At 41.9% G+C, this 19,593-nt stretch overlaps 1 protein-coding gene across 1 annotated transcript in view; it reads right to left on the bottom strand.

Moving 5' to 3' along the window:
• Positions 1 to 18,978, bottom strand: part of LOC6564893 (chaoptin) — a 114,214-nt gene extending 95,236 nt beyond the window's left edge. The window contains exon 1 of the mRNA XM_001991771.3: positions 18,908 to 18,978. The gene's annotated coding sequence lies outside the window, so the exon portion shown is untranslated. The remainder of the gene's footprint in view (positions 1 to 18,907) is intronic.
• Between the last annotated feature and the right edge of the window lie 615 nt (positions 18,979 to 19,593).

Here is a 19,593-nt window from a genome sequence, read left to right as displayed (position 1 = left end):
ACCTTACATATTTTTTACTTTAGTCATTTTTGCTTTTTATATAAGTAGATGTATTGGATTATTACCTGCTATCCCTGCGTCTTTTGTGGTGCTATTGAATTTCCTAGTGGAAATTGTTAACTGAATTCAGCTAAGCAAGAGCATTGTTCGAGTTGCCCAACAACCCCCGTCCCTTCCCCCTCACACCTGGCATTTTGTGCTGATACGTTGTAATCAACAGGCTCGTTAAGGTGCACCGTGGCTCACAAACACACGCACACTCCCGTTAAGAGCGTGGTACTTGCCTGGCTCGTCATCTGTCAGGCAGCCATTTAAGTCGATTGATTGCTGGTAATAAAATCGTACAACACAAAAGCGCAACAATGCGAATGCCGAGAAATGGGTGTGAGTATGGGTTTGGGCTTGGGATTGGGATTGGGCTTGAGGTTGTTGCCAGGCAGCTGGGCAATAGCAGCGTAGCTGTGCCTTTTTGCTGACTTCCGCTTTCCGTTGGCACTTTGGCAACAATGAGCCGCAATGAGCAGGAATGAGGTTGGCCATAAACGGTTGGCGGATGTCAAGAATAAGGTGGCAGCCTTTGAAATCGCTGGCTTATTGAAGCCAGCCAAGCTTTAGGAAGTCGGCGTCAGCAACACGGGACGAGGGCGTTGAGCGGGCGCTGCACTTTCCCTGCAAATCATATAACGGCAACAATAAGGAAATCGCATGTGAAAAGCAACCAAAAGAAAACATCAACTAAAGCATCAGCAACAAAGTGCAGAGACCAAAGCGAAAAGATAGCAAAGTTGACGATATAGGGTAGAGAGAAAGGAGTCGGCATTTAGTTAAGGCCACTTTCTGACTCTTGCCACTCTTGCCACTCGTGTCGCCTGGTCGCCTGGTTCGCAAATTGGGTATGGGCAGAAATCTGGTATATTTAAAGCTTTAAGTGGCTTTTGCTTTCATGGTTGGCTGTTAATTATCGAAAACTCATTTAAATCAGCACCAATGCACACACACACACACGACGCACACGCTGTGGCACACACGCATATTTTATTGTATTAGTATTGCCTGATTGCAAATGATTACCTTTGCTTATGGGTGAGTGCCGAGGAGTATGCAATGGGAAATTGCTAGCGCTTGCTGGCGCTTGCTGGCGCTGGCTGGCGCTTGCTGGCGCTTGCTGGTGCTTGCTGCCGCTTTGATTTTGTGCATGACTGGCTTCCACAGCATCGGTAGTATAGTAGTGTGAGTGTGGCTTTGTGTGTGTGTGTGTGTGTGTGTGTGTGCGCGTCTTCTCTGAGTTTCTTTCATTTATTTTAATTGCAATTCTTTTTTTTATGGAACTCATATTTATTAAATGCGGCATTCGGGTACATGTGTGTCCGTCCCTTTGGGCTTGTATACATGTGTTTTACGTTTCTTTCCATTAACGAGAGGAAATTAAACGAAACGCTCATAAAATAACGCCAACGCACACACACATACACACACACACACACACACTCATACAGGCAACCGTTTATTATTTCCAAAACCAATTCCATTATTTTGTGGGTTTGATTTTATAAATTTTGTTTATTTTTTCGATAAAATTTTTCAGCACTTCTCATTAACATTTGCAAAAGTGTCAATAAGCAACAGTAGAGAAAAAAGGATTGACTTTCATGCGATGCAAATGATAATAATGCGATATTAATAACTGCAAATTGCCATAAATCAACTATACAACAATGTGTCAAATAATTTTATCCAAATATCCAAAAAAAAAAAAATTTTATTATAATTTTGGTTTTTACTTTCCGCTTGGCTTACAGAGAAGAGTTTTTTTTTTTTGTCCCAATAAAATTTAAAATATATATATATATATATATATTTAATGTTAAAATAAACTTGACTGTGTTCAAGGTATTTAGTTCAGTCGATAGAGTAATTAATTGAACTTATGAATATGGCTTAATTCTTATTACTATTGATGTGTGAACACATTATTAATTAATTATATAAGCTGGAAATGTTTTTTTAGCTCAAATATTTTACAAAGAGCTTACTTTTAGTATAATATATCTCGATTAAATGACCTCAATTTGTTGCATCATGAATTTAAAACGTATTTAAAACGCTGTTACAACTTGAACGATTTTATGAAAATGTTGGGCGCACTAATGCCTCATTTGAAGTTTCTAGTATTTTGGAGTTGCTGCCACAGCAGCAGCTATAGCCGCAACTGAAGCCGCTGGCATCAATGCTCTTGTGCGCTAGACCCAAACAAGATCTTGCAGTAACTAACCGGGTGGCAAGAAAAACTTTTGCTTTGGGATTTTGAAGCTGCTGTTGTTGCACTTGCACTTCAGAGACGCCACACAAGCACCAGGCACCAGGCACCAGGCAGCATACAGCAGGCAGTAGATGCCCAGCTTCTGTTTTAGGTTGAGCTGCCTGTCTGCCTGCCACCTTCTGCCTGCTTGACTGCCAGCTAATAACAGTTGCAATACGACCCGGCTCAGAAATGACGACGAACAAAAACGATTTACGCGGAAAGTGGCAACAATAGCGCAAGGTTACCCCTCCCTCGGCGCCCTAACAGCGCACATACTCCAGGTGGGCCCTCCCTGTTGCCCTCCCTGTCCATGCTGCTCCCTTGTATGTGGCAAAGTTCTGTGCTCAGCGTTTTAATTTAATACAAAAACTTTAGCCCGTTGCTCAACCTAGGCTGAGTTCACACACTTAGAAGCACTAGCGGCAGCACTAGCGGCAGCAACAGCAGCTGGCAACACACTTTGCCACTCGTACCCCGTAACAGCTACTACTACGATTACGACAGTTGCTGTTGGCAATTGAACTTGGCCAAGTGCATGGCCGAGTGCATTTATTTAAAGTCAAGTTTGTTGATTTGTCGCCCAAAAATCCCAAGCGTTGTTGCATGTTTGTTTCTTTCTTTTCTTTTCTCTTGTTTTTTTTTCTTTTTATTGTCAACAATTAATGCAAAGTACCCTTATTTCCTCAGCCTATCTTTATTTCTCTCTCTTTTTCTGTTTCTTTGTTTTCTCTATCTCTCTTGGGTGCCTATAATGCTTAAGTCCAACCAGAAAACCAAATAAAGCAAGTCAAACAATTGAAGTCGAAAGCTGGCAAGTTGTATTTACTCCGGTCAATAGAGGACTCTTTAATAAGAGGACTGTGGCAATTACCGGAGCTTACTGTGCATGTTTCTTAAATTTTTGAGATGAATTTGAAATTGAATTAAATAAAAAAAAGGAAAGAAAACTACCCCCAATCAATGAGCTGCAACCCAACTGTGCTGGCCAAAGTCTGAAATTTGTCATATGGAAACTTGGCAAAGAGTTGGGCGCGTTGTCTTGAAGAAGTCAAAAATTTCGGCAACTACTTACTATATTATTTTATAACTTTTCATGGGCTGTTTCGCAGCTTCTTCTTTCTACCTGGTTTCATAATGTCCAATTTTACGCATATGTCTTTTATCCCAACCTTGACAGCGACCTTTTTGCTTCATCTAGCATACGGCAGCACTTCAGCTTTGCGGAACACTCATTCATAAGGAGCAATCAGGTGTGCAAAAAGAAAAAAAAAAATAAACAGAATTGTGGGGCAGAGAAAAGGGGGAAAATAGGGTGCCTCTGGTGGATGGGAACCAGCGGCAAGCAGGGGTAGATGTCCTCTGGCATTCACTAAAAAATTGGTGTTTCAAGTTTTACGACTTGCTGACAAATAAATGCGTAGACAAATTTAATGAGCGACGGAAATGTCTTTTCATTCGGTTTGACATGCCTGGGACTCCTTGTGTTGTCCGGCCCCATGAATTTATGGCCGGGCCGAAGGTCCAGGACCTTTTTTAAGCCAACGGCAATAGCGCTCCATAAAAATTACGTCCCGGATAGAAATCAAACCTAAACTCAGCTACAGCAACGAATACAAATAGGAATACAAATGTGAATACAAATGCGAATACGAAAACGACTGCAAATACAAATACAAATACGACTCCAAATACTTGTACATATGTTTGTTTGCTTAACTTCCCGGCAAATGAGAAATAAAATAAGGCGCACTTACAAGACCGCAAAGGCAAACCGCCTGTCTCCATGGCAAGGTGGAGGGCTTGGTCGGACGGTCGGCTGGCGGACGCTGCCTCGTTGCAAAGAAGTGAAATAAATGATAACAATAAAATATAAATAAATAAATAAAATTAACTCATAACCACTTAGACAACCGCAGCGGGTCCCAAAGCTCTGGCCAACTGATGTCTCATGTCCCGCCGAGTTTCAGCCAGTTTCAGCCCTTGTCCTGTCCTGTACTGTGCTGTGCTGTGCTGTGCTGTTGCTCGGCACTGCAACTAACAACAACATAATTTACTGAGCGACCGCAAAACGACTGAAACGGATGTGCGCTGAATGAAGAAGGACCCGACCAGCAAAAAGGACAATGAGCACTGGCCGGCCACACGCTAATGTGATCCTCTGTCTCTCCCCACAAACATACATAAGCATATATATATATATATATATATATATATGTATATATATATATGTGTGCGTGTGTGTGTGTGTGTGTGTGTGTGTGTGTGCGTACGGGCGCCTACAACAATGCGACACTTTTTGGTGGCTGATGCCGCTTCAAAAATGCCGCCATCGCCGACACACGACCCGGAACCTTCATTTATCAAGTTGACATTTTAATTTATTAAAACAAAATGAAATGAAATGAAATGAAATGAGACGCACTGGGAATGGGATTTCGGGTTCAGACTGACCAAGGCGACATGCTCAAAAGCTCAAGAGTTGTCGTCTAATGTCCAGCTGTGGGGTCCACTTTCACGCACACTGGCACTCAACAAGCTGTTTTTGGCTCGGCATAACATATCACATAATTCTATTGTTTTAACTGCACCACGACCCACTGTGCCCCAGTGTCAGCTGATTCCAGCCCTGGGGTATGGCTAGAGAGCTTGGCGAGGCACGCACTGCGCCACACAACTGGTAAAGGCGTCGCAAATGAACACGTTAAAGATGACAGAATCCTCCCAGGATTCACCGAGCATCCAATGAGATTGTTATGAGTGGAGTGTCAGGAGGAAATGTGCCAGCAGGCAAAATGAGTTTCCGAGGGAAAATTACTTAAATCCTTCAACGAATGTATTCAGCTTCGAATTATGGCTAAATATTGTCCAAATTGTACAACAGAAGCAACAAGAATGTCGAATGTCGCCAGATCAAATATACCTAAATTGGCAATAATATATAATCTGATTCTTAAGCAGATTATTTGTAAATCACGGTATTAAATATACAACTGGTTAGTACAAGGAAATAAATAAAATATGTCTAAACACAGCTGAACTTTTTTAAGTGCAAATTAAATAAAAATGTTTCCCATAAAAAGAATGTTTCCCGTTATAAATTTATAGGTATTAGTAATTTACTTATAAATTTTCGGAAGACTTTGGTATATTAAAAACATGTATTCCTCAATAGCTACAGCAGATGGTTAAACTTTATGTTTGGATTATGCTCTGAGGCCATAAAAAGATGATGTGACCAGCTAGAGAATTCTTCAACTCTCAAATCAGTTTGGCCCTTTAGCATTTGCATTTTCCTGGCCATAAATTCAACATGCTGCTTGAACAACAACAACAACAACAGCAACAACAGCAACTGCAAAAACAAACAAAGCTTTGTGGGTCGAACAAAACGTATTTTTAATTTCCATAAATTTTATATCGAAAATTTGTGAACGTGTTTTTCTACCCTACACCAAAAAAAAAACAAAATGGGTTAACTGGGTATCATGAGTTTATGCAAGCTGAAGCTAGCACAGCCGATCATATTATGTACAAATGGACAAAGCAGATTTCTGACAATGGCAATGACTTGAATCCAGGATATTTCCTAGTCGAACTCTTTCGAACTTAGCATTCTTTCTTGCTTGTACACTCTTTTTGTTGTTTTCAAAGAAAAACGATACACACGAACAAAATGCGAAATAAAAGAAAATTTAAGTTCCAGGGGCCGACAAAAGGTGTGCAACCGCAGCGACGCCAAAGCAACTTCGTCGTCAAATTTGAAGGCAAGACACCCCCTCGCCCTTCCCCTTCCCAGTCTACCTTTCAACCCACCCAAAACGCCAGCGAAAAATGAAGCTGAGGCATCAGCCAGCAGCCGACAGCTGCGGCGGAACAGCTTTTCTGTATAGAAGAAAGGCGCTTTTGAAAATGTTCATATTTACGGCTGCCAGCTTGAAACACTCAGCTTAAAACTCGTTCTCGAATCTTTAATGTGCAGGCTACTTGCCAGTATGGCATCTCTAACTTTGCTGAACGGTCCTTCTGCTCCTTTAACTGAATAATTCGAAAACGCGAATTAATTGTTACTTGTATAGATGCAATTGACTTGTCGTCTCGTATTGATTGGAAAATATTTCGAATACTCATCCGCAGAAAATAATTAGAAATCTCTCTTCTTCTTGCTGCTTGGAATGTATTTTTGCTTATGCGTTATATATTTAAGTTATAAGTATAAGTTTCTGCTTGCTGAGTATATTTTAAGTTTTTCATTTCGTAGGGAGTAAGATTCTAGTTAAAACAGAGACGGTAAATCGAGCGTGCCCTTTGGAAAAAATATTATGTGGCGGACAGTTTAATATTCAAAAATGTTGCGGACCATTAAAACAGCTTAAAATCTTCGAAACAACAAGAGAAACCCGCCAGAAAGGGGGTGTGAGGGGGTGCCAAGCATCGCAGTTGTTGCCACTGAATGCGGCGAAAATGCCTTGATTCATTTTACTATATCTTCAATTCTCGCTGCTGGCGATGTCCGTCGCACCTTACTTCTTGCAAATTACTTTTAATTTATTGTTTGGGTCAAGGGGTGGCGGGAGGACGTTGGCGAGCGTTGCTCTGTTAAAAGGGGTGACGTCAACAGCTGTCATATCCGGGCGTGGCAGATGTTTTGCTTGGTCCTTTACTGTACTGCGTCGCAGCTCACACAATGAAAACGTTTTATAAATTGAAACGAATTTCACTCGCGTACCGCAGAAATTAAGAAGCAGATTGAGAGGAGGAGCGGAATTGACATCCCCCCTTTACCTGCCACTTCTCAGCTGCCAACAGGCGGAACAGGGGAATGAACGAACGCACAGTGGACTGAACACTTGCTCAACTTGCCGCAGTTGCCAAAGTAAAAGTGGCTACTGGAAGCAAACCACTACTCAGTGGGGTCATTTATTATGATTCAGTTGAAGTGTTTTTTAGCCGCTCGACAACACTGCTAAAATTTTAAGAAGAAAAAACTGAGAGGAAATACAATTATTTCCGTGCGCATAAAATAAAATTTAAAAAATAGAATGTCTCTTAATTTCTGGTACCGCATACATTTTAAATTAATTGTTCCACTTTTTCTTTGATCCAGATTAATTCTATCTGAAAAAATATACATTTTTTGCACACTAGTATTGCGACCGTAGAATTATAGATGTGCGTATTCCCTCTACTATAGATTAAATTGAACCGTCTCAATGGAAATCATGAAAAAAGACAGGGCAGCCAACTCTGGAGTTTCTAGCAATGGGATAATTGTAGTAATATTATTTTTCCTCATGGTCGAAAATTAGCATTGCAATGATTCATATCAAGTTTTTCAAAATCCGGGGTATTCACTGCATGTGCCGCAGAACTGTGCACATCTGCTTTTGAAAGAGGATTCCGCATACCTTGGATTGAGATCGCAAATGCCAGGGCGCTGTACCAAAATTAATGCATGCCACGGTCTGCGGCATGTGGACGATGGGGCGTGTCCGTGTGGCAGCTGAATGTTGGCCGTTAGCGATATGCTTTTACCGCTGGCAGCCGAACATTAACCAAAGTGGTCGCGTTCCATTTGCAACTGACTCTCACTGCTTTTGATTTTAATGGTTATGCTACTTATCATGTTCTACAGCGACTGCTGCAACAACCACAACAACACCAAAAGCAATATGCCACGTGGGCCTAGTGACTCTTTTTTCTCTACTATTTCAAAGGGACATCGGTCCATCCAGTGGTGGGAGTGAACAAAATGAGAACTGTAACCAGCGGAGCATTCCTAGTTATACATTTTTTTTTTTTTTTGGCTGGGCAATTGGTGGATGTGCAGCAGAAACGTGGCTCAGTAATGGAAAAGGTGTGCAAGAAGTGGCTACAAAAGAGAAAAGAGAAAATTGCGATGAGCAGCGCATTGGGACTGACCCAAATATGTTTTTCGCAAATGAGTTTGGCGGTCATTTAATGATTTGTTTGTGCAGCTCGAAATCGAATTAAGAAGGGACCAAAAGTCTAAAAAGCAGAAAAAAAGCATACAACGAGCTTACAGCATCCAGAACCACATGGTCATCGCACGTTTGTAATTTGTCGTCTGTGGCGGAAATTTGCACGGAACCAACAGCAAAACAGAACAAAACAACATCAGCAGCAGCAGCAGTGGCAGCAGCAGCAGCAGCAGCAGCAAAACGAAAAAAAAGACATTCCTGACCAGGTTGGCAGCACCTCCGCCCTGTAGGCACTGAAAATGCTGTCTATAAATAAATTAGCATGGCAAACAAGTTGCCAACTTTGCTGATCTGCAAGTGTATGTGTGGTTGGGTGGGTGTGTGGCTTGTTACGGCTAAAAAGCTGTTTCCGCAATGAGTTTGCTTCCTGTCCGTAAGGACATGCCAGCAAAGCTGCTGCCATTGACAACTCAGCTAAAACTAAATGTGCTGCACAACACTGCTGTAAAAGGGCCGAATGACATTGTGGGCGTGGCAGCAGCACCAGCAGCATCACCAGCAGCAGCAGCAGCAGCAGCAGCAGCAGCAGAACTAACAGCAGCGAGAAAAAAAAATCTAATTTCCTGTGAACAACATAAAGTAAATGTTTCAAAAGTGACGCCCCGGAGCAAGGCAGTTGGGCCACATGTATGTGTGTGCGTGTGTGTGTGTGATAGCATTTCCACTACCATTGGTGGCACCAAATGCGCTGCGCTGCGCTGCCCGCCATTTGCCATTTTGGGCCTGGCACATTTTCACCGCCCCTGGCATAAGTTATGAGCCGGGGCCAACAGCAGCGGGCCGGAGCAGGAAGTTATAGGCAGCTACTATAGGAAGCTGCAGTCTGTGCAGCGGGGTGGGGCACGCAGAGCGTCGTCTACACGCTTGGAACTGGCGTGAAACATGTGACCAAAGCCGCGACATTTCTGACCGGGCACAAGCCAGCACACTGCCGCCCCCTGTCGGCTGCAGATGAAACCACAGGCCAGTGGCGGAAAAAAAGCAGTGAATATAAAAAAGCACTAAAAAGACAACAACGGAAAAATGCCAAACAAAGCGAAGAAACGTTTAACAAAGCGTCGAAAAGGAATTGCGCAAATTATTTAAGCACGAGGCGATTTCTGGAGTTGCGTCCGTCCGTCCACAAGTCCTGTGTATGTCGATATAGGTGTGTCCAATTTCCACGTCGGACATGGACATGCAGCCCAGTGGCAACTGAAAGTGACAAAGCAACGCGCAAAGTAAGTGACAAAAGAGCCGTGTAGCACAAGCATTGCTTGTAAAATTATTCAATTCAATTGATGGAATATAAACAGTATATATTCAGCACTTAAATAGAGTCATGACCCGTTAAAGCTTAGCTGCACACAAGTAGTGGTAGTCGATTTAACCTTTTAACGTGCTGACACACACAGCAAAAGTCCATAAAAAATTCTTTAAGAGAAGAAAAGTTGAAAGCAGCTCCAACCCAGCAGTGAACGCCAAAGTTAAAGAAAAGCGACAATATTATCGTAAAAACTTATCATTGATCGTTTATCTTGGTAGTGGGCGCTGATACAAAACGAAAATGAAAACATGAAAAGAAAGCTAAATTTGGCACGCTGAATATTACATACCCTTGCTGAACGGAGTCCATCTGCTCACCGACAACTTTAGTATAAATAAAAAAACAAAAATCCTTTGTTCTCATTGGAGTTGTAGGCTATTGAGTTGCGATCCGGCAGATCTTTGGATATGTACTGCGTTACACAATTCGTGATATAGTTAAAATACCCTCTGCAAGGTTTTACACACATTTAAGGCATAAAAAGAGAAACAGCAGCAGGCAAAATCCCAAGTGGTGAAGCCCAAAAAGAAAAAACAAAAAAAACCGCAAGCTGTGGCAGCAAAAAGGTGTACGTCTCTCCCCAAGGACATTAGCACGTATGGCGGTGTTGGTGAGTGTGTGTGTGTGTGTGTGGAAATTGGCTAAAACGGATTTACACAAATTTATCAACGTGGCAAAGTCAAAACCAACGAAGCAAAGCCGTAGCAACGAGCCAAACCCAAAGCCAAAGTGGAAAGAAAGTGTCAAGTGTGTGAGGCGCAGATGCACACATACACACACACACACACACACACACACACACACACACACACACACACACGCATATACAAATAGAACGGAAAACGGAAATGAATCATTTCATTAGAGTTGGCAACGCCTACGACATGAGCATGAGACATGAGGGCACAGCGCTCCCAGCTGGGGCAAAGGGGGAATGGATGGGGGTGCAAGGCCACAATAGGGGCGGCATTGAGGCCACGAGGAGCGACCCAAGAAATTGCCAAGTAAAATGCGTTTGACACTTAACGTAGGTCGCCGACATGAGCAATGGGGATCCGGATAGAGACGAGACAAATATCCGTTTGACCGTGAGGTAGCCCAACCTAAAGGGAATCCCCGCATTCGCATTCGCATTCACATCCGCATCGACATCCGACTTTGAATTCTGCTGAATTGGTTCAAGTTTCAACTTGGGTATCAGGTTTTCAAAAGCAGCTTGTCCCGTTGCACTCGAACACGTGTTCGAGGCCGTAGCGGAAACTGAACTGGTTTCAACCGAGCTGAACTCAGTCAAACTAAATTAAACTAAGCTGAACTGAAACGAGGGAACAATCAACATTACTTGAGCTTACCCTAGAAACTGGTCAAAAAGTGAAGCAAAGTTGGTAAAGTTGAAGGTGACATCAAATGAAAAGTGATTCATCGGTAATTCCTTTTGAATTGCCATCTCTCAAGTGCAGAGCTGCTTTTTAAATATGTTTTTCTATGACGAGCTTCTTACAAAAATAAAAGATTGTTCCACATTTTTAGTCATAATAATAAATATTTGCACAAATCTGTGTGCAATGTCAACAATAGTCACAATGAAATGACTCAGGAATAAGCAAAAGTAAATTAAATGCATTCCTTGCATTCCTTGGGACATTTTTTTTATTAAATTAAATAATTGATTGAGGGCTTTTGGAACATAGAATTTTATATTTATTTTGCCTTATATTCAAATGTTAAATGTTGCCCACAAATACCAAGGGCAGTTGGAGAAAAGCAACTCTTTAGAACACAATATTTGAATTACTTTAAGTATGATGTGCAAACTATAATTATTTAATTAAAAAAAAAATGTGCTTACATATTAATATATTAGATGTTAATGACTGACGACATTTATCGATCATTTTTGTTTTCTTTTAAGAACCCATCTGTCAAACTTGATGACTGCAAACAGAGCGAGGGGCACAGCGGGCACATCAGATGTCTGCGATTCTTTTATCCTGCAACTGATCTATATATATATATAAGTATATATATTTGACATCCAAAGTGGGAACAGTGCGTAGCGGATAGTGCTTATAAGTATATTTCAAACATTCCGTGGACTTCCCGTTCGTATCCCAAGTGTAATTATTAGCTTCTAAGGCCAACGGACTATGCCCACAGGTACGATATGATATTCTCATATATGTACTGCTTGCAGCAGAAATGAAGCTTGAAGCAGGCATTAGTCAATGCATACATCAGAATCAAGAGAGTAGCTTGCATACAAGAAGACAGTCGCACTTTTATATGTTGTGGCAACCATTGATGTCGATCTACATATATATACATATGTATGTACATATAAGTAGCTGAGGGAATTGCAAACGTTTGCTGCAAGGCGTAACACACTTTAGGGCAAAATTATAATACCCTCAGCAAGGGTGCCACTTTCTGTGGCATACTTTAAAAGGCAAACAAATTTTTGTTTTCTTTTGTGCTTTTCAATCGATTGTGCAGCTGTTTATTGGTGTGTGTGTGTGTGTGTGTGTGTGTGCGTGTGTGTATGTGTGTGTGTGTATGTGTGCATTAAATACAATTGAATTCGTGATGCTTGATGCGCGATAAGAAACCAAAACGCTTTTATGGTTATTCATAACACAGGCGACGGACGTCTCAAAAAAGGAGAAGACGCTCCGGATCCGATCCGCATCCGCATCAGCGGCACTTGTAATACACAAAAGTCGCAATACCCAATACACAATACTCAGGACGCAGAGCATCTACCCCTTTCAGCCGTTTACAGGCATTATTGCAAAATGTTTCGAATACACAGACACAATGTATATAAAAATGTCTGACGTAAGCATTTGCCATTTATGCATGTCCTGTTGCTGCTGGTTACGCTTTGTCTGTGGCAGCCATTTGAATGCCGCGTTGTGGCAGGTGATTGTCAAATCACTAAGCCCTTAGCCATAATGATCGTCGATTTGATGCCGTTAAATATACAATGCCTTCATATGCAATTGCAACAATGGCAACAACTGTTTTGTTTGGCAACAAAAAAACAAATCTAAAGATTAAGTGAGTTGATTTTGGAAATGTTTTGCTTGATTTGTGCTTTGATTACTCAAAGTTTTTATTTTGATAAACCATTTATAATGCATTTGTAATACAGTTTTTTTTATTATGCAAAGAACTAAAAAACAATTTTTTTTTAATAGTGACTTTTTCACTGTTTACTGTCAGTTCTGAGCGTTAGTTCTACTTGCTGGTACTTTTGGTACAGCTAATATGATGAATAGTTACTTAATCCATGTAGCACAGGCAAACATCTTTCAATATATTTCAACGGCTTGTCAAGCTGCTTCCTGCAGCATGCCGCTGGCAACTGTAATGGCTGCCTGCCGCTTACGTCCGGCGTTCCAACAATGTTCGCTCTTTTTCAGTCGATCCTGTCCCAGTACAGAGGCTGGTCTCACTAAGGCGACGTGGCCATCGCCCCAAGTTCATCCGTTCAGCTCCATCTTTATTGCACTTGCTCTGCTTTCAGTTCGTCGTCATTTCTATTACATTACTGATTGTTTTCGTATGTTTGTGCCTGTCCAATGGCGCATAGTCTATCTGTCAGTCAGTCTTTGTGTCGGTCTCTCTGTCTTAGTGTCCTTGGGTCTTGCCGCTTATCCTGCTGGCTGTTGGCTGCTGGCTGCTGGCTTTCAGACGTATTTCTACAATATTTTGTTTGCTATTGCTACGGCTTCTTCTATTATCAATCTATTGCCTCTTTCCAAATGTGTGTGTTGAGTGTGTTTGTGTCTGTTTGTGTGTCTATTTGTGTGTTTGTGAGTTTGTGTGTGTTTTTTCAACTGTCTCTTACCATTCATTCTGGATAAATACAAAATGAAGATGATCCTTCGGGAGCTTTAGTTATTCAATTTCAAATGTAGTAAATTTAATCTAGCAAACACACAGTTGTGTGTATGTGTGAGTGTGTGTATGTACACACATAGCTGATGCGTCTACTGCTCTCGGCTGAGATGTGTTTCAGTCTGTTCTTTTGGCCGAAGCTCATATAAAATACGCTGCATCTTTTAAACAGAAACAACTATTTACTATTTCAGTTGTTGACTTTACTCCAACCCCCTCACCCTTCAACTGGGCGTCCCCCCACCCCCATGCTGTACACAGATGCTCAGTCAAGTCGATGTTTTTCTTGTTATCCTTGCTGCTGCATTTCTAATTTTTACTTTTGAAAAATCCCAGCTCTTCGTCGAAATCTATCTATTTTCTTGTGTCTCATGCACATGTCCTGCTGACAGGCTCAGTCACACAAGCGGACAGTTGGCATTTTGATGAGACTGTGTGTGTGTGTGTGTGTGCATGTGTCTCTGTGTTTTAGTATTCGAGTGTCTGTGTGCATGTGTGTATATATTTACGGCTGTTACTCTGCGTTTCCAAATGCGTTTCACAGCCTTTGGCGCAATCGTCCGCTCTGCCACGCCACCTCCCAAACCATTCCTTGATGTCACTGACTGTTTGCACTGTCTTCCCACTTCAGGCGCTGCGTGGAAGGACACTGGCACGCAAGGACGTGTCCTGAGCAGTGCAATTGGGCTCTGGCAACAGCCTCGTCGTTGTCGTTTGTTTGTTCATCTTGTTTACCTACTGCTGCCTATTTATCTTTGGCCAAGCTTTGTGCTCGTCTTGCCTGCCTGCCTGCCTGCCATCCACGACCTTCCAAGTTCCCTTGCCACGGTCAACAGCGTCCTGGCCGTCACTTCGTTATTGCTGCATTATCTTTCAAATGGCATATTTATAGGATTTCGCTAGCTCTCTCCACAAATACACTCTCAGCAGCTCTCTTTCGCACACACTCTCTTGAGATCGATGCGCCCCAAGGTAGGCAGTCGGAGACAGGCTCATAGTTTATTGGCAGTGCCTCAGAGCGCTTGATGCGCATTTCCTCAATCAACTTTAGCCCCAGTAACGGCACCGGCAACGGCAACGTTCAGCTACTGTAAACAGTTAAACAAGCGTCACGCTCGCGCAGGCAGCACCAGCAGCAGCTTCCACAGTCAGATGCAGTAAGGAGCAACGAGAACCAAGGAGGTACACTGCAGCCAGCAGTGAGCTGCAGTTGGGAGCTGATGTCTGATGACAACCAGGAAGAGCAGTCAGACGGCACACTGTCAACTCCGGTGCACAGTGTGCCAAATTCGTACATGCTGCTTTACTTCTACATTTGTGTTGAAATTTGTTTAGGACAAACATATTTTGTGTGAAAAAACCTATAAAATGTTTGGCGTTTTTTATCTTTTTTACATGATTTTATGATTCTTTTGTTATTTATTTATTAAGAACAGTTTTGAAATTTGAATCTTCGATGCTAACCATAAAATTGTATCTAATTAGAACTGCTTGGTTTCACTGTGCGTTAGCAACTTTGCCTGCTGTGTCAATGTTATTACTGCTGCCGCTGCCAGTGCCCCAGTCAGTGCTACTGCCACTGCCACAGCTATAGAAACAGCTACTGTTACTGGAAGATATTTGTGCTTAACCATTTCGTACATAGTAAATTCATTTTCTCGATTGGCTCTCGTCCATTTCGATGTCGTTGTCCTTATCGATGTCATCGTTGTGCTGAGCCATATTTTATTTGTGTTTATTGATTTGTTTGCACTTGTATGTGTAAATATTTTATTTTATTTTCATTTTTATTATATTTGCTTGACTGACCAGCTCATTCTGGCAGCCTGTCCTCTCTTTCTGTGCTTATTGACACGAAATTCGTTTGACTTTTGAGCCACATACGAAATCAATACGAATGAGTGTCCAATTCGTTCACCTCCCCTCCGCATCCACGATCCCAAATTACTGGCGGACTGACTCACTCTGGCTGTTCTGTCCTTGTCATTTTTATGACAGCACATCAAAAATCAAAGCCCAACACGTGGCGTATGAGCAATGCCGCATTGGCGAACTCAAAACGCAGCTCCACACAGACTGTTTGTTTAGTCGCTTGCTCCACTGTTCCACTGTCCCACTGTCCCACTATCCCACTGTTCCAGCTGTCGTACCAATGTCCATTTTACTTCACTTTATGCATTCAATCAACTAACAGCGCACAAATAGTTTAACTCAGCAGCAATGAAGAAGATGCTATTACAGAAGGCGGTGGCGGGTGAGCTTGAAGCAAGCAAAAATTTCATTAATTTTCATTTATACGATAATGGGAAATTGAATTTTCCATGCATAGCGTCCGACACATTTGCCGTCTGCCCTCTCTCTCTCTCTTTCTCTCTCTTTCTCTCTGTCTCTTTCTGTGTCCCTCTGTCTCTCACCCCATATTTCTCGGTCGAACGCAAGAAAGGGGTAATGGATGTGATAACGGCAGTGGGAAATGCTAATGGCATCCATGTATGTATGTGTACATATATGTATACTTAAGTCGGTATAGGTTTGGGCGAAAGTCACGACCAGTGTGGCGTCCACTCCGATTATGGTTTTTTGCTTTCGATTACTTATGCGCAACCATTCGTCCAGCTACTAAGATACACTCGCAAAATCGTCCAACTCTTTTAATATTCGCGCACGCAGCAGCTACCTGAGTGGATAAATTATTTGATAAATGTTTGAATGGGCGCTATGACAGCTTGATGAGAGACTCACATTTTCGAACAGACCCGATCAGCAAGAAAAATGAGCAAAGGAGGCAATGCTGAGAGCAGGCAGTTGAACAAATAAAGAATGAAATTCAAAGTCTATCCACAGCACTTTATTATTCATTTAGAAGTAATGTTTATGTCTGCAAATTAGCATTGGATGAACAAATATTTAAGCATATATTTCAATTGTTTTTTGCTTTACATAATTTATTGTTCTTTAATCATGCAATTCGTACTTAATGATGCATCGTAATTTTTATGGCTTTATCTACACATTGTACTGAGCATTTTTTTATATTGTAAATATTTATGTTTTGATTATGAAATATTAATTAAAATAACAAGCATTTCTTTATATTGTTTATGCAGCGAACTTTGAGAAAAATAATTGTAATTTGCATATTTAAAAATTTGCTTAAATTTGAAATTTTGATCGAATGAAGTGAATTGGGGCTAATTATTATTACGTTCGCACTTGACACAGTATGTAATCATTTATAGTTCTGAGTGAGTGCTTTTACATGCATGAATGGAATTGACATCGCATGAAACACCTTTTTATTTAATGTTTAGTTTTTATTATCGCAGCGCGTGCAGAATTTATTAGCCTGCCAGTGACTTTTATGTGCGTCCCGGCGATTCCAATGACCAAAGCCAAAGACAAATCCAAAACCTATGCCTATGCGCCCTCCCATACTGCTCCGAGCTCTCGCATCCCCAGCCATCTTGGCAAACGTTGCGCAATGAAATTATCTATCGAGACCAAGATACGCGCCGGATATGTAGTGAAGGGTAAAGCATTAGCCGCGCTCGAGGCTCCTGCCGAGCCGAGCCGCCAGCTGCTGGTCAGTGAATGCAGCGGGCAGCGTATCGAGAGAAATCATGAATTATTTATTTGTGTGGACATGAATTATTGTTATGAAGTTTATTGCAAACAAATTGCGTCCTGGGACAGTGGAAATCAATAGCAAATAAATAAAAGCGCAAACGGTTTTTGTGGCTTTCACTGAAACAACAGCAACGTGGACCGATATGCCAGACAAGATATCATCCAGTACAGTACAGAGCTGGCATATGGACGGCGATAGGCATGGGGATAGGGACAAGGACAGAGACAGAGATAGAGACAGAGACAGTGGCAGGGACAACATGGATACAGGCAAGAGGTACGAGGCTCGCGAATTTTGCTGAGTTATACCCGTAGTCTGTCCCAACCAGCAGACAACAAAGAGTCAGCGCTCTCTTCTTCTATCCCAATCACCCCCCTTCGACTCTGTCGCTCTCCAACTGAATATATATATATATGTGTGTGTGTGTGTGTGTGTGTGTGTGTGTGTAAAACCATCAACAACATGCACAGGATATGGGAGAATGCTGCGGGCGATTCATGAAATTTAATGAAGCAGGCAAACTAAGTGGGCTGACTGAAATCACTATGGATTTTGAAGGATGAGGAATGGTGGATGGTGGATGGTGAATGGTGAATGGTGAATGGTGAAACGTGTATTGCTGGTGGGGATCTGTATGGCTGGTTAGCTCGCGAACAGTTGGAGCGATGGCGCTGGCCAAACGGATGTGGGATATGTATTTGAAGCTGCTTTTTAATTAAAATAAATATTTAATTGAAATTATAATCAGGAATTAGTTGCGGGCAATAAGTCAAAAGCATAGCCAAAGAATGAACAACCATGTCACCCACCCACACAGCCACATTGCCCAGTCAGCCGAATGCTTTATTGTTGCATTGCTAATGTCCTGCCAATTGGTATGGCTCCTCCAGCTGCTTAACCTGCTGCTGCTGCTGCTGTGTTGTGAATGATAGACGGATTTGACGTTTGGCGACAAATCAATTTGTGATTATTAAAGACCCGCTGCTCATCTATCTCAACTGTTGGTCTCTAGTTGTTGCTCTTGATGATGATGGAAGTGCCTGCCACATACACACACACACACACACACACGTACATGAGCACATACGCTCATACATTAGGGAACTTGGAGGCCCTTAGCACCAAGCTGATAAGTGGCTGTCGACAAGACCTGACAATACGCAGAAAATACGGTATACAATTTCAATAACATTTAGTGCCAATTTCTTTGGCCACCGCATTTAACGACAGCGCATCGCATTAAGAAAGAGAGCGCGGGAGAGAGTGAGAGAGAGAGAGAGAGCGAGAGAGAGAGAGAAAGAGTAGCAGAACTAATGTCTTCGCCATTAAGTAGAAAGCTTATATGTGAGGGAAGGAAGGCAACTGCTGCGACTGCTTACAGATTGTCGTGGCAACACCAGAGGTGGTTTTTGATTACATAAAGAGCACACACACACACACAGACACACACATATGTATATATATATATATATATATATATATATACTCGTATACTTACTCTACCGCACACACGCATCTGACGCCAAAATCGAATGCAAAAAAGATGCGCATTAAATTAATGAATGAAACCTCGTCTCGACTTACACAAGCTCGAAATAAAATTGGTGGCCTTAAGGCAATTCTTAAAGATGCTCTTATGCAGAACGCTCAACTGCTTTGCACAAGATCAAATACTCTTACCACAATATTACACATACAAAATAATACATTCGATCCACTTCTAGTGTAAAGCAATATTAAATTCGTTAAATTGCAAGAAATCTTTCACTTACACGGCAGAGTCGTAAAGCTCCAAGTTGAGTTGCGTTGAGTTAAGTTGAGTTGAGTTGAGTTGAGTTGAGTTGCGATGGTCTGGAAAAAACCTGTGAATGTTAAGCAGAAAACAAAATTGATTGAAATCAATTAAATAATTTCCATTCGAATGTATTTTTTTCTAAAATGAATTGGAATTGTGTGCAACAATAATGTGTGGAGTGTATTGAGAAGCGAGCGAAGAAAATGCTAAGTGGATTTGCCGTTGAGATGTTCGCATTGCATGTAAGGCACAAGGATAACGAGACAGGATAACGTTGATGAATGCTGCAGTAGCAGCAGTGGCAACTACGTTGCACATTCGTCTTGCATTCAGTTGGGGTCTGGGAGTGGGCGTTGTCTGGGGCGTGGGCGTGGCAGTCGCGGTAACTACAAAAGCAATTGCAGCTGCATTTTAATGCATTTTCATTGCAGCTGCCGATGTAAGTAAAACGACAGCTGCTTACTGGAGCTGCTGGAGCTGCTGTAACACTGACTAACGCCCAGGTGCCCCGTGTGTCCAATGGGCGTGGCATGAAAAGAAAGCACAACAACTTCAATAATACGAGCAAAGCAAAAGCGAGAATTCCATTTTGGCAATGGCGCTGGTGGAAGTGCTGTTGTCGATCGATCCACAGACACATTTCAGTTCAATGACAAGTGCAAA

Source organism: Drosophila grimshawi, unplaced genomic scaffold, assembly GCF_018153295.1.
Source record: "Drosophila grimshawi isolate 15287-2541.00 unplaced genomic scaffold, ASM1815329v1 contig_848, whole genome shotgun sequence".
Classification (NCBI taxonomy): Eukaryota; Metazoa; Arthropoda; class Insecta; order Diptera; family Drosophilidae; genus Drosophila; species Drosophila grimshawi.
This window is presented reverse-complemented; position numbering and strand designations above follow the sequence as displayed.